Source organism: Lagenorhynchus albirostris, chromosome 16, assembly GCF_949774975.1.
Source record: "Lagenorhynchus albirostris chromosome 16, mLagAlb1.1, whole genome shotgun sequence".
NCBI lineage: Eukaryota > Metazoa > Chordata > Mammalia > Artiodactyla > Delphinidae > Lagenorhynchus > Lagenorhynchus albirostris.
Genome location: NC_083110.1, coordinates 64,917,406 through 64,930,224, shown reverse-complemented (window position 1 = coordinate 64,930,224; position 12,819 = coordinate 64,917,406).

The following is a 12,819-nucleotide window of genomic DNA, read 5'->3' as shown; positions in this document are numbered from 1 at the left end:
ACCATGTAGACTGCACTGCACAGCTCCTGAGGACACCATTCCTAGGCTTGTGTCATATGGAGAACTGAAGATAAAGATCTCAAATGGAAGCTCCTTCTCAAACAGGAAAGGACTGGGAAAGAGAGCATTGGTGGGTATCTGTGCTGATTGAACGGTGCCAATGAACTGACCCCTCCCCGCATGACTTTGTCCTGAGGAAGAGAGTGACGGTTAGGAATCTGGTTGGTGAGATACCAGTCTCCCTCACACAGTGAGTTGATAGTCATAGTCATAGCATCTACTCTCCTGCAGACTCTGTGCAGACACTTCATGGATAAATCTCATCCAATCCTCTCAAAAACCATTTAATGGGTGAAGAAATTGTTCATTTCCTTAGAGAGGGAAATGAAGAGGGCATTAGACTAGGAGAAAGGTGGTTCACTACTTACTCACCAGTGGACTTTGGGCAACTCACTTAGGTCTTCTGGTCAATACTCAGTTCCCTGCAGCCCACGAACTGCTTGTTGCAGCACATGAGGAGAGCAGTACAGGATGAAGAGCAGGTGTTTAGAAACTCTCATGCAATTTGACGTCCAGTGCATGATCAGGGAACTTGTTTCATGCTGTCCATGAGTTAGGTGTATTGAGAGCTGTATGTATAGTAGGAAAATATTACCATGTGTGATATTTTAAGGGTTAGTTGGTCAACTGTAAACCAAATGCATACAAAAATCTGAGAAAATAAAAGCATTTAGGTCTTTGTATAATTTGTTATTGTTTAATTATTAAATATAACTTTTTTGTAAAAGTATGTTTAAAATTTGTAGATATTAGCTAAATTAGGAAGGCAAATTTTCATAATAATATTTAACTATAACTTACAGTTGTCAAAACACTCTTCACTTGACTTCTTTTAATCAAGAAAAGACATACTTTTCCTAACAGCAGCAGTAATAAAACAAATGATGACTGTGAAAGTGATTCTGAAGAAATTAAAACCAAAAGAATTTGTATTAGTTTTACTTGAAAGTATAAGTCTTCATGTGTTAAGCTCACTTTTGTGGACATAACTGATACTAAACCACTAAAACTGTGGTATGTTATCTGCAGAGATGTACTAGCAAATGAAGCTAATAAAGAAAGTCATCCATATAGATCAGTGGAACAGGATAGAGAGCTCAGAAATAAACTCACACACTTATGGTCAATTAATCTACAACAAAGGAGGCAAGAATTTTCAATGGAGAAAAGACAGTCTCTTCAATAAGTAGTGCCGGGAAAACTGGACAGCTACATGTAAAAGAATGAAATTAGAAATTCTCCAACACTGTATACAATAATAAACTCAAAATGGATTAAAGACCTAAATGTAAGACCAGGTACTCCTAGAGGAAACATAAAACTCCTAGAGGAAAACATAAGCAGGACACTCTTTGACATAAATCACAACAATATTCTTTTTTGATCCATCTCCTAAAGTAAGGGAAATAAAAGCAGAAATAAGTAGGACCTAATTTAACTTAAAAGCTTTGCATAGCAAAGGAAAACATTGACAAAATGAAAAGACAACCTACTGAATGGGAGAAAATATTTGCAAATTGTATGACCAATAAGGGATTAATATCCAACATATATAAACAGCTCATACAACACAATATCAAAATACAAATAACCTGATTAAAAACTGGGCAGAAGAACTGAATAGACATTTTTCCAAAGAGGAAATGCAAATGGCCAACAGGCACATGAAAAGATGCTCGACATCACTAATCAGGGAAATGCAAATCAAAACCACAATGAGATATCACATCACACCTGTCAGAATGGCTATCATCAAAAAGAAAACAAATAACAAATGTTGGCAAGGATGCAGAGAAAAGGGAACCCTCCAACACTGTTGGTGGGAATGTAAATTGGTGCAGCCACTGTGGAAAACAGTATGGAGGTTTCTCAAAAAACTAAAAATAGAACTACCATATGACCCAGCAATTCCATTCCTGGCTATATAGCTCCCCCCCCAAAATCACCAAAAACACTAATTCAAAAAGATTCATGCACCCCAACATTCATAGCAGCATTATTTACAATAGCCAAGACATAGAAGCAACCTAAGTGTCCAACAACAGATGAATGGCTAAAGATGTATTATATATATATATATAAATATATATAAAATGGAGTACTACTCAGCCATAAAAAAGAATGAAATTTTACCATTTGCAGCCATGTGCATGGACTTGGAGGGCATTATGCTAAGTGAAATGTCAGACAGACAAAGACAAATTATGCATGATATGTGTGGAATCTAAAAAATACAACAAACTAGTGAATATAACAAAAAGAAGAAGACATAGATATAGAGAACAAACTAGTGGTTACCATTGGGGAAATGGGGAAGGGTCAATATAGGGGTGGGGTGGTGGGGGGTATTGGGTGTAAGATAGACTACAAGGGTGTATCGTACAACATGGGGACCATAGCCAATATTTTGTAATAATATAAATAGAGTGTAACCTTTAAAAATTGTATAAATAAATAAATAAATAAAAAGTCATCAAATTTAGATAGCATTTACAAAGAAAACAAAAGAATAAGTTTAAAACTTAAAGAATACTTTGCAAGACTATTGAATTTTTAAAAATTGATAGAAGCAGAGGTTCAAAATTTCCCATATAAACATTGTTAATTGTGTCTAATAAAGTAGGACTTTGGGATGCTAAAATTAAAAAAAAATAGTGCAAAACTGTATCAAAAATCTTGGAAATTATGGGTGAATTTGTGGCAAAGAAGGTAGGTCAAATATCATTCTTCATAGCTGGACAAATTCAGCAGCTAGCTAATGACATGGCAGATTAACTCACAAAACAAATACAGGTAGCAAAGTATTTTTATTTCTTTTCATTGCAAATTGTTGAATGCACACATACTGCTAACATGACAATTAATTTGAAATATGTATATGCAATTTGAACATTGTAGAGATATGAGGAAGAATTTTTTTTCAGCCTCATTGATGACAACACAACTAGCTCTGAACTACATAAAACTGTGAAGGATTACACTGTTCAGGAATGTGGTTTGAGTTTAAATTTGTGTAGGAATATGCTCTAATGGTGCAGCTGCGTTGACAGAAAAACATTCTGTAGTTATTACCCAAGTTAAAGAGCTTGCATGAGTATGTAAATCAGCACATGGCTTCCCTCATCAAGAAAGCTTTGCAATGAAAAAAATTTACAGTGTCTAGTTACGTAGTAAAAAAATGTGAATTATGCAAAAGCTGATGTATTAAGTTTGAGATTTTTTTCTCTTTATTATGTGATAACATGGAAGCTGATAACATGGAAACACCTACTATTGCGTATGATATGAGGCATGAGATTCCATGCTTACTGAAGGGGAAAGTTCTATTAACAATGTCTGAATATGAAACAAACTTTCAGTGTTCCTAGCAAGTGAAAAACGCACCTACATAAGGTCCCCACCTTTTAAATATGTGGTTTGGATGACAGACTAGTTTATTTGTGTAATATTTTTGGCATTTTTGGTGATCTTACTACTTCTAAGCAACGAAAGACTGCAATATGATTTTCAATGGCAGATGGGATCGAAGAGCAAAAATAAAATTGAGAAGCTTGGAAGAACAGAGTTTCCATAGACTGTTATAACATGCTCCATAATTTAACAGCAATTATCAGTAAAGTAGGTGATGATCTTGATATTGCACATCTGGGAGGTGTTATGGCCAGATGTCTTACAGATTTCACAGAATTGTTTAAATTTTATTTCCATCAAAAGAAGATCCATGATAGGAAATTTACAGATCCAGAAACCTTTGCTTTAATCGAAAGATAATTTGATTCAACTTTATAACCTTACAGGATAAATTGGTGGAAATGGCAATGGATTGAGAATTGAAGATGGATTTTGAAAATCAGAATCATTTGCTTCACTTTGGGTAAAAGTGAAAGATGAAAATCTTGAGCTTCCTGGAATGGCTTTAAAATTTCTTCTTCCATTCCCATTAACAAACCTCTGTAATACTGGTTTCTCCACTAGAGCTCTTATTAAAACAAAATTTAGAAACAGTTTCAACAGACATTGTACCTTGTGAGTAGCATTATATTCCATTCTGCCTGCATTAGATAGACTAACAAGCCATAAGCATGTGTATTTGTCCATTAAAAACACAATATTGATATAAATAATGTTCATTCGAAGTGGGGAAACATATCGTACTTATAATTTTTCTTTAGTTATGACTGAAGAATGACAAAAAAGTTATTCGCATAATAGCAATTGTCTATATTAATCGGTTATTACATGCACATTTAATGAACAACACATACAGACTTTGCAATTGTTTTACTTTTTCCTTTGTTATGTTTGTTCTGATTATGTTTATTGAAACGTAATATTGTCTGTTGAATCTGATAGTAACAATTAGGTTTTTATTTTATATGTTTGTTTTTAAACGTAATTTATCTAGTTTTTTATTTTTTATTGACTTTTTTTTTTTTTTGCGGTACGCGGGCCTCTCACTGCTGTGGCCTCTCCCGTTGCGGAGCACAGGCTCTGGACGCGCAGGCTCAGCGGCCATGGCTCACGGGCCCAGCTGCTCCGCGGCATGTGGGATCTTCCCGGACCGGGGCACGAGCCTGTGTCCGCTGCATCGGTAGGCAGACTCTCAACCACTGCGCCACCAGGGAAGCCGTTGATTACAATTTTGAGTGATGTGAAGTCCAGTAAGTTAGGAAAAAAGGGCCAATTTTATTCCAGTAGGAAAGATGAACATTGTTCTGAGTTTCACTTTTTCATCTTTCCCACTAGAGGGCAGTCAAGAAGTACTTATAAGTGTTGGGCGTATCATAAAGCCAAAATTGCTCTTTAAGAGATTGAAGTACGGAGAAAAAATAAAACAGAGCAAGATCAATTACCCAGCGAACGTTTATTGGTACCAATACTGTACTGTAACACACTAAGATTCGATGAAGAGCTCGAAACCCAGTGTCTATGTATTTATAGCTAAAATCCAAGATAGTAGGTAAAAATGAGACAACACAAGGGTAAAGAAAGAGTTTTGCAAGATGTTGTTTTATATTATGTGTATTTTAGAGTGCATGCACGTGCAGGAGAGAGAGAGAGAGAGAGAGAGGTTGATTCATTCCTCAGGCCTGAAGCCTGGGTGGGCTGAAACCATCTATATTGACAGTTCCAGTTCATAAGACGTGGAGGAGAAGTAGAGGGACACAGGCTGCACATCACAGGTGTTACTGAGCTGTTGCTCTGGGGGACACACACATACATACACTTACTTTTATTCTGATTGTCACTACAAACCTTAGCCCATCTCTCTATTCCAGTTTCCTAGCTGACTTCTTTAGGGAATTGCTTTCACTAATTAGTTCATTCAACATTTGCTGAGTATCACCTTGTTTCCAGCACCTTGTAAGGCTCCGGGTACAGCTGTGAATGAGCTTCTACTCTCAAGGTGTTTACAGAATATAGCTTTTTATGTTTGGGGCCTTGAAGGTCCTGGCAACTGTTTTTATTTCAAGTCAGCATCTCCTTCAATCGGTGACAAGTGGGCCACTTGGAGCTGCTGTCTCTCAAGTGTTCTCTTGCAAAGGTGGGAACACAAGAAAGAAAAAGAGAGAATAACTATAGGACCATAGTGTGATCCAGAGTTGCCTTGATAACAAGATTAGAGAAAACAGCCAAGCCTTTGAGGTGCCAGCGCTGGACTCAGCCTTGGCCAACTGTCCACGGAAGCATGTCACCTTTTGACTTTAACAGAACTTCACTGAAGTGAGTCTTTGAAATCCAAAGGAAGAGGGGCCCACGCATTGAGGAACTCATGCCACACCTACTCCAGCCTTGTTCCGATTCGTGTAGGAACACACGATGTTCTCACTTTAAAGACTGTCTGGGACTGCTGGAGGCAGTATAGTGGATGGGTAAGAGTTTGACTTAAGAATCAGACAAGCTGCAGTTAGAACTCAGGCTGGACCTCCTGGTAGCTGTGTAACTTCAGACATTATGTCTGAGCCCTGGTTTCCCCACTTGAAAGTGGAAATAATAATAAGAGTAGCACCTCAGAGGGTGTCGTGAGGATGGAATCACATAAGTGAAGTTCTTAGCACACTGCCTGGCATAGGGTAAGCACACAGTGAGTGCTGGCTTTAAAAAATAAGCTGAGCTGGAGCTCAGAGATCGTCTCATCCAACTCCATTCTACAGATGAGAGAACTGAGGCCCAGCAGCCTAGTGATAGCGGAAAGATCATGAATTTTGGAGTTAGACAGACCTGGTTTTGAATCCTGGCTCTACCAATGGACTTCAGGAAGGTCACTTAATTTCTGTAAGCTTCAGTTTCCTCATCTGTGAAATGGGACAATAAGGTAACTCTGAGGACTAAATGGTATATATTATGTAAAGCACCTGGCACAAGGGCCTGGCACATAATAGTTGCCCAATAAAATGTTCCTTTGCTTCCTTCCTGCTCTTCCGTTGTCCAGAGTCATACTAGGTCCTAACTTTAAAAATGTAGGCCTCAGGGAGTTCATGCTGACCTTCATGATGCAAATGTGGAAGTCAAGCTGGTCTCAAGTCAAATCCAGTTGCTGACCTTGGGCAAGTGACTTATCCTCTTTCTGTTGCATTTAACTTGTCTGTAAAATGACGTTAATAACACTACCTACCACCCAAAGCTGGTGTGAGGATCATGCTCTCTTTTGAAGTGTCCCATAAATGTTTATTTTCATGTCCTTCAAACATGACTCTGATCTGTAGGAGACTCTCAGGTAGATAATTAGTCACGCCCACGTTCATTCATTCAATCAATCGTTTTTTGTTGTTGTTGTTGTTCTTTTGTGTGCCAGGGTGTTATCAGAGCTGGGAGTCACAGAATTAGACAAGGCTCCTCCTCTTGAGTTGCTCACAGTGTAAAGGACTTAAACAATGGCTACATAACTGTGGGTCAAGGGCTTTGAGAGGCTCGGTCATCAGCATTTAAGAGTACAGAATCTGGGGCTTCCCTGGTGGCGCAGTGGTTGAGAGTCCGCCTGCCGATGCAGGGGACACGGGTTCGTGCCCCGGTCTGGGAGGATCCCACGTGCTGCGGAGCGGCTGGGTCCGTGAGCCATGGCCGCTGAGCCTGCGTGTCCGGAGCCTGCACGTCCGGAGCCTGTGCTCCGCAACGGGAGAGGCCACAACAGTAAGAGGCCCACGTACTGCAAAGAAAAAAAAAAGAGTACAGAATCTACAGTCAGACAGCCGAGGTTTGACCTCAGCCTGCCACTCTGTGATCTTGTGCAAGTTACTTAACCTCTCTGTGCCTCTATAAAATAGGGATTACCACTGCACTTCGTTCATGGTGTTGCTATGAAGGTTAAATGGTTTCATAGCTGCAAAGTGCTTAGAACAGAGCCTGGAACATAGTAAACACACTCTGTGGGCTTTTTCAATCAATAGGAGCATAAGCAAAAATGACATCAGTAGAATTTAGGGGAGAGGGTGGAGTCCTAGAGGAAGAAATAGGGAAACCCAGGAGAAATTCAGTGCAGTTTCTATACCTCAGCCACCCTACATTTCACATTTCAAAATATTCCCAGCAGCCAAACCTGGAAGGAATCTGGAGAGCTTTTCATCAAAGACTCACAGTTTGCAGATGAGAAAACTCAGGCCAGAGAGAGAAAATGGCTTGCCCAGGTGAGGTAGACAGAATAATGACCCCCAAATACATCCAAGTCCTGATCCCAGAACCTATGATTATATAGCCTTACATGGCAAAAGGAACTTTGCTGATGTGATTAAATTAAGGATTTTGAGTTGGGAGATTATCCCGGTGGGTGGGTCCAGGGTAATCTCAAGAGAGTCCCTAAGGGAAAGAAGGAGGCAGTCAGAGGGGCAGACGTGGCATCAGAAGCAGCGGTTGGATTGATGTGGGCCAACAAGCCAAGGACAGTGTGTGAAATGGGACCTCTTCTTCCCCCATGCCCCTTCCCCACGGAGGCCCTTCCATTGATCTGAGCCTTCACTTCCTGTTATCTGTCCCAGGAACCAAATTTGCTACTTTCAGCTCTGATAAAATGCCTGCCTCCCCAACTCCTGGCTTTAGAGAGAAAGCCAGAGCCTCACTCTCAGAAGTGTCCACAGAGTGGACCATGAGTGATATTAGCTATCTGTGGAAAACTTTTAAGGAAATAACTCACCCTAGATGAGATTTGTGAACAAGGCTGATGAGATTTGGGAAATGTAGTCAATAGCAAATAAGCAGTCATCTAACTAATCATCAGCAGTCCTCTGTGAAGCAAGGCTTGGTGGCTGTGATGGAAAACTGGCAGCAGACGATAGTCAGAGTTTGTATCTCCAGAACTAGACAAGGTAGAAGAGGCCTTGTGAGGCTGGGAGACCAAATTTATGTATTTGGACAGAAAAATCCTTAGAACGGAGAAGAGAAAGTGATCAGGCTACCGCTGCTGGAGAGAAAAGAAGGGCTGTCGACAATCAAGATAGGGGACACTGCTGGACTTGATAGGTGGGAACACAAACTGACATGAAGTTTTTGGAAGCCTGTTTGTAAGTATGGACCAACAATTCTCCTTTAGGAAATTCATCATAGGGGAGTAATAAAGATGTTCAACTGCTAACATGTTCATTTCGGCATTGTTTATAATGGTGAAAATACTCAACAATATGGGATTGGTTGAATAAATGATGATATGACTATCTGGTAGGACACTATGCCAGACATTTTTTTTAAAATGATGCTGTAGAAGACCAGTTAAAGACATGAGATGATGTTAATACACACTCATAGGTGAAAAGAGCAGGTTGGAAGATGGAGTGGGCATAAGATCTCATCTTTGTTTTAAAAAAATTATAATACACAAAAAGCCTGGAAGGACAAATACTAAAATACTACCAACAGTTCCCTCTCGATGATGGAGAGGTTTTGATTTTTTCCCTTTGGCTTGTTGCATATTTTCCATATTCAATAATTAGCACGTGTTACCTTTGCAAATGAAAGTTATCTATAAAAAATAATTAAAAGAAAGTGACCACTGGGTGATATCTAGTTTGTACCTGGATCTTCCTGTATGTTATCTCATTTACACTTTAAAGCAGTATGAGTTAGGTGTTATTGTGCCCATTTTACTTACAGAGAAACTGACACAGAGACTTTAAGTAACTTGCTCAAGATCATACAGTTCATAAGTGCTGGACCTACGATTTCAAACCAATTGCTTCAGACTCTAAGGCCACCTTCTTTCTACGACATCACTTGCTTCCTTGTAAAGAGTTGCCAGGTCCCTCTGTGCTCTTTCTATGTTCTGAGCAACCTTCTGCTTATATAGTAACCTCGGCTTGCCTTATCCTGTAGCAAAGAACAATACTGCTGCTGCTGGACTCAGGAATAGCCTGATAAACTAATACATTAGTTTCCTATTTCATTATTCCCACTCTTGTTATTACTTAGAATAAATTGGTCCCTCCAGAGCTTATTAGGGCTGGGGGAACAGGTGGGTCAAGTCCCAGGGTCCACGCTGGCAGGTTCTGGCTACCCTGGCTGGTTTCCTGCCCAATCTCCTTCAGTCTAATTCCCAGGGGGTCATTTGAAATAAGCTGTGACTTCTGTAGAGACTAAAAGCTGGGTGATTCCCCAGCGTATGTTAACCCAAGGGCATTGAGATAAATGCTCGGTTTCCGTCATGTGAGTTGACCAAGGAGAGAGATGTGCCTAAATTGATTCCGTATCCACACCACGTGCTTGGCAGGAAGAAGTCACTTGGTCGATATAGAATGTATCCATGGCCACAGGAAACCACCGAGGTCACTCTCCATGCCAGCAGCTGCCTTTCCTCTCCCCTTGGGTCAAACATTGCCCACGTGGCCGAGAACTGATCAAGTGGTTAGTATTTTCTGGAAACCTGCACTGTGTCCTATTATCTGAAATGACTAAAGGGAAGGTTGCAGGAACAAACAACAATTGAGCACCTGCCTGCCATCAGCATTCTCCTCTTTCCAATATTCATTCATTCGACAAATATACAACTTGTTGAATGTGTACCGTGAACTAGACCTTGCACTGGATGCCAGAGAGAATAAACAGATAAAAAGGATGCCATGTAAGGAGTGTCTTACTTAAAGCATAGGATTAAAAATTTTTTTTTGTTTTAAAATTATTGTTCAGTAAAGTTGATTCTGCTGATATACAGTTCTATGCATTTTATTTCTTTTATTTTTTATAAATTTATTTATTGATTGATTTATGGCTGTGTTGGGTCTTCGTTGCTGCACGCGGGCTTTCCCTAGTTGTAGTGAGCTGGGGCTCCTCTTTGTTGCGGTGCGCAGGCTTCTCATCGCGGTGGCTTCTCTTGTAGCGGAACACAGGCTCTAGGCGCACAGGCTTCAGTAGTTGTGGCACGCGGGCTCATAAGTTGTGGCTTGATGGCTCTGGAGCACAGGCTCAGTAGTTGTGGCTCACAGGCTTAGTTGCTCCGCGGCATGTGGGATCTTCTCGAACCAGGGCTCGAACCCGTGTCCTCTTCGTTGGCAGGCGGATTATTAACCACTGCGCCACCAGGGAAGTTCAGTTCTATGCATTTTAAACATGTATAGATTCACCCTGTTAGCATCACAATCAGAGCACAGAACAGAGTATAGGAATTTTAATTTCCAGTTGGCTGTTGTAGAATTCAGTCCCAGAGAGTTTGAGCAATTCTCCAAGGTCAAGGTGTCCAGTGTTTACACAGATGATGGGAGGAAATGCGGGTTTCACCTTGGAGTCAGCAGGAGGTCAAGGAAGGGCTCTGTGGCCCAGCATTGGTCCTTGAAGTGGAAATCCCCTCTTTTTCATGGATGGTTGCAAACTTCTTGGTGTCAATGAAATCTACTCTGTAGCTTGTCTGGAATAACTGATTTAACAAAGAAGTATTTTGACTCACTTTCTTTAAAAACAACATGACTGCAAGGTAATCTTTTGCCAGTAACTCTTGGTCATCTTGGTGACTGTCATTTGAGGTACCTTATTCTGACTCCTCTCTTGGGGAAAGTGTGCTTGCTGCCCTCACCACAAGCCCGCCTTTAACCCGATGTGTTTAATGAGCTCTATCCTGGACAATAAACACTGCAGTGTGGTGAAAACTGTAAACTGAAAGTCAATAAAGTTGAGTAAAAGTTGAGAACCCCTTCTAGGGAGTGTCACGCACTTGCAAAATCCAGTACTTCCGTTCTACTTCTTAAATCACCTGCTGTCGTTGCTGAAAGCACTTTGGAAAATTTTTAAGCCAGCATTTTTATGTTAGTTTATGTAAGTAATAAATGCACATGATAAAAATGACACTAAGTGACTGAGAGTCTCCCTCCTACCCCCAGACCTCGTCCCTTGGTCTCCCCTTCCAGGGGCAAATGCCATGGCCAGTTTACTGTGTATCCTTTTGGAAAGTCACTAAACAATCAGAAAGCATTCTCTTTATTGTCTATAGAATGTGCATTTATGTACTGCCTAAAAGAAATATGCCACCCCACTTCTCCTGACTCTATTCGTTCAATTAATTTAACTGGGGGCTGGTACCAGCTATACAAGGACCAATAAGGCAGCTGTGACTTTCAAGGAGCTCTTGTCAAGCAGAGGAGCTGGGGGCAGCATTTGTGTAAACAGGACTAAACACAGACTGCTTGGGGTAGTGGCCCAGATGCCCCTTAGTCCCGCCCGTTTGGTCCTGGCCCATCCACCACTGGCACCATCTTGTGGCAGTGGCTGGTTTTCCAGATGTACCTGCAGGGCTGGTCCCAAAGCCTCCAAGGTGGGGCTAAGCTTGCCTTCCCTGGGGGAAGGGAAATTCTTCTCCTCAAAATCCCCAACAGGACCCCAGAGGCCATCCCCACAGCTGGTGACCCCTAGCCTGGAGCGGGCCTGAGGAACGCTTACTTTCCGAAGTGCTTGGAATTCCCACCCCTGCATCACCAGACTGGAAGGGACTTGAGAGGATGAGCCACCCCCTTTCCTGACTCCCGTTCCCACACAACACATCCCCATCCTGGGGACTTCTGACCTCGTGGGGGTGGGAACACACCAAGGACCAGGCACTCCTTCCCTGGGCAGCCCACTCAGTGGTCACACAACACAAGTGGTGAGAAAGATCTTCCCTGTATTAGACAACACATGTGGCCCAGTGACACCCATCCAACAGGCAGACCAAACCGGGCTGACAGGATCCGAAAGTGGAGGCATCTGAAAGCATAAACAAATTTTCAAGGGACATTGATATTTGATACTATTTAAAAAAAGAAAACAAAAGAAACAAAAACACTAAAGTGGTCATTGTGAGAAAAATCAGAACCTTATTGGACATCCTTATACTTGTCTTTAGGAATTAGATTGCTTAATTTTATATTACCTCTGGGAGGAGGGTGGGCAAGAAATATGATCATTAGAGGCTTAAGACTCCGAAAGATCTTAAACAATATTACTGGATTCTGCTCTCTGCATTTACCCGGAGGAAGTGTCCCCCACCAGACAGCCTTTCAAATATCTGGTGACTTCTTCCGCTCTCACACTCAACGTTCCTTGCAGTTTGTCAACCTCCAGGAAGCCCTTTCTGTGCGACTGGGAGAGGATTGGGGTTTCCCCCAGCACACACAACCTCGTTTGTGTTTGTCTTTCCACTCAGAGTCCTGACCCCTGTGCTTGGAGACAACAATATCCCCTGAGTGGGTGCCCAGGAGGCACCCATAGGGTCAGTGACTACTCCTTACTTCATGGCTAAGGCTTGAACATCCGCCTACCTGTCCGTCAGCCTTACATCACAGGTCTGGAGGGATGGGGTCCTCGTTCTTT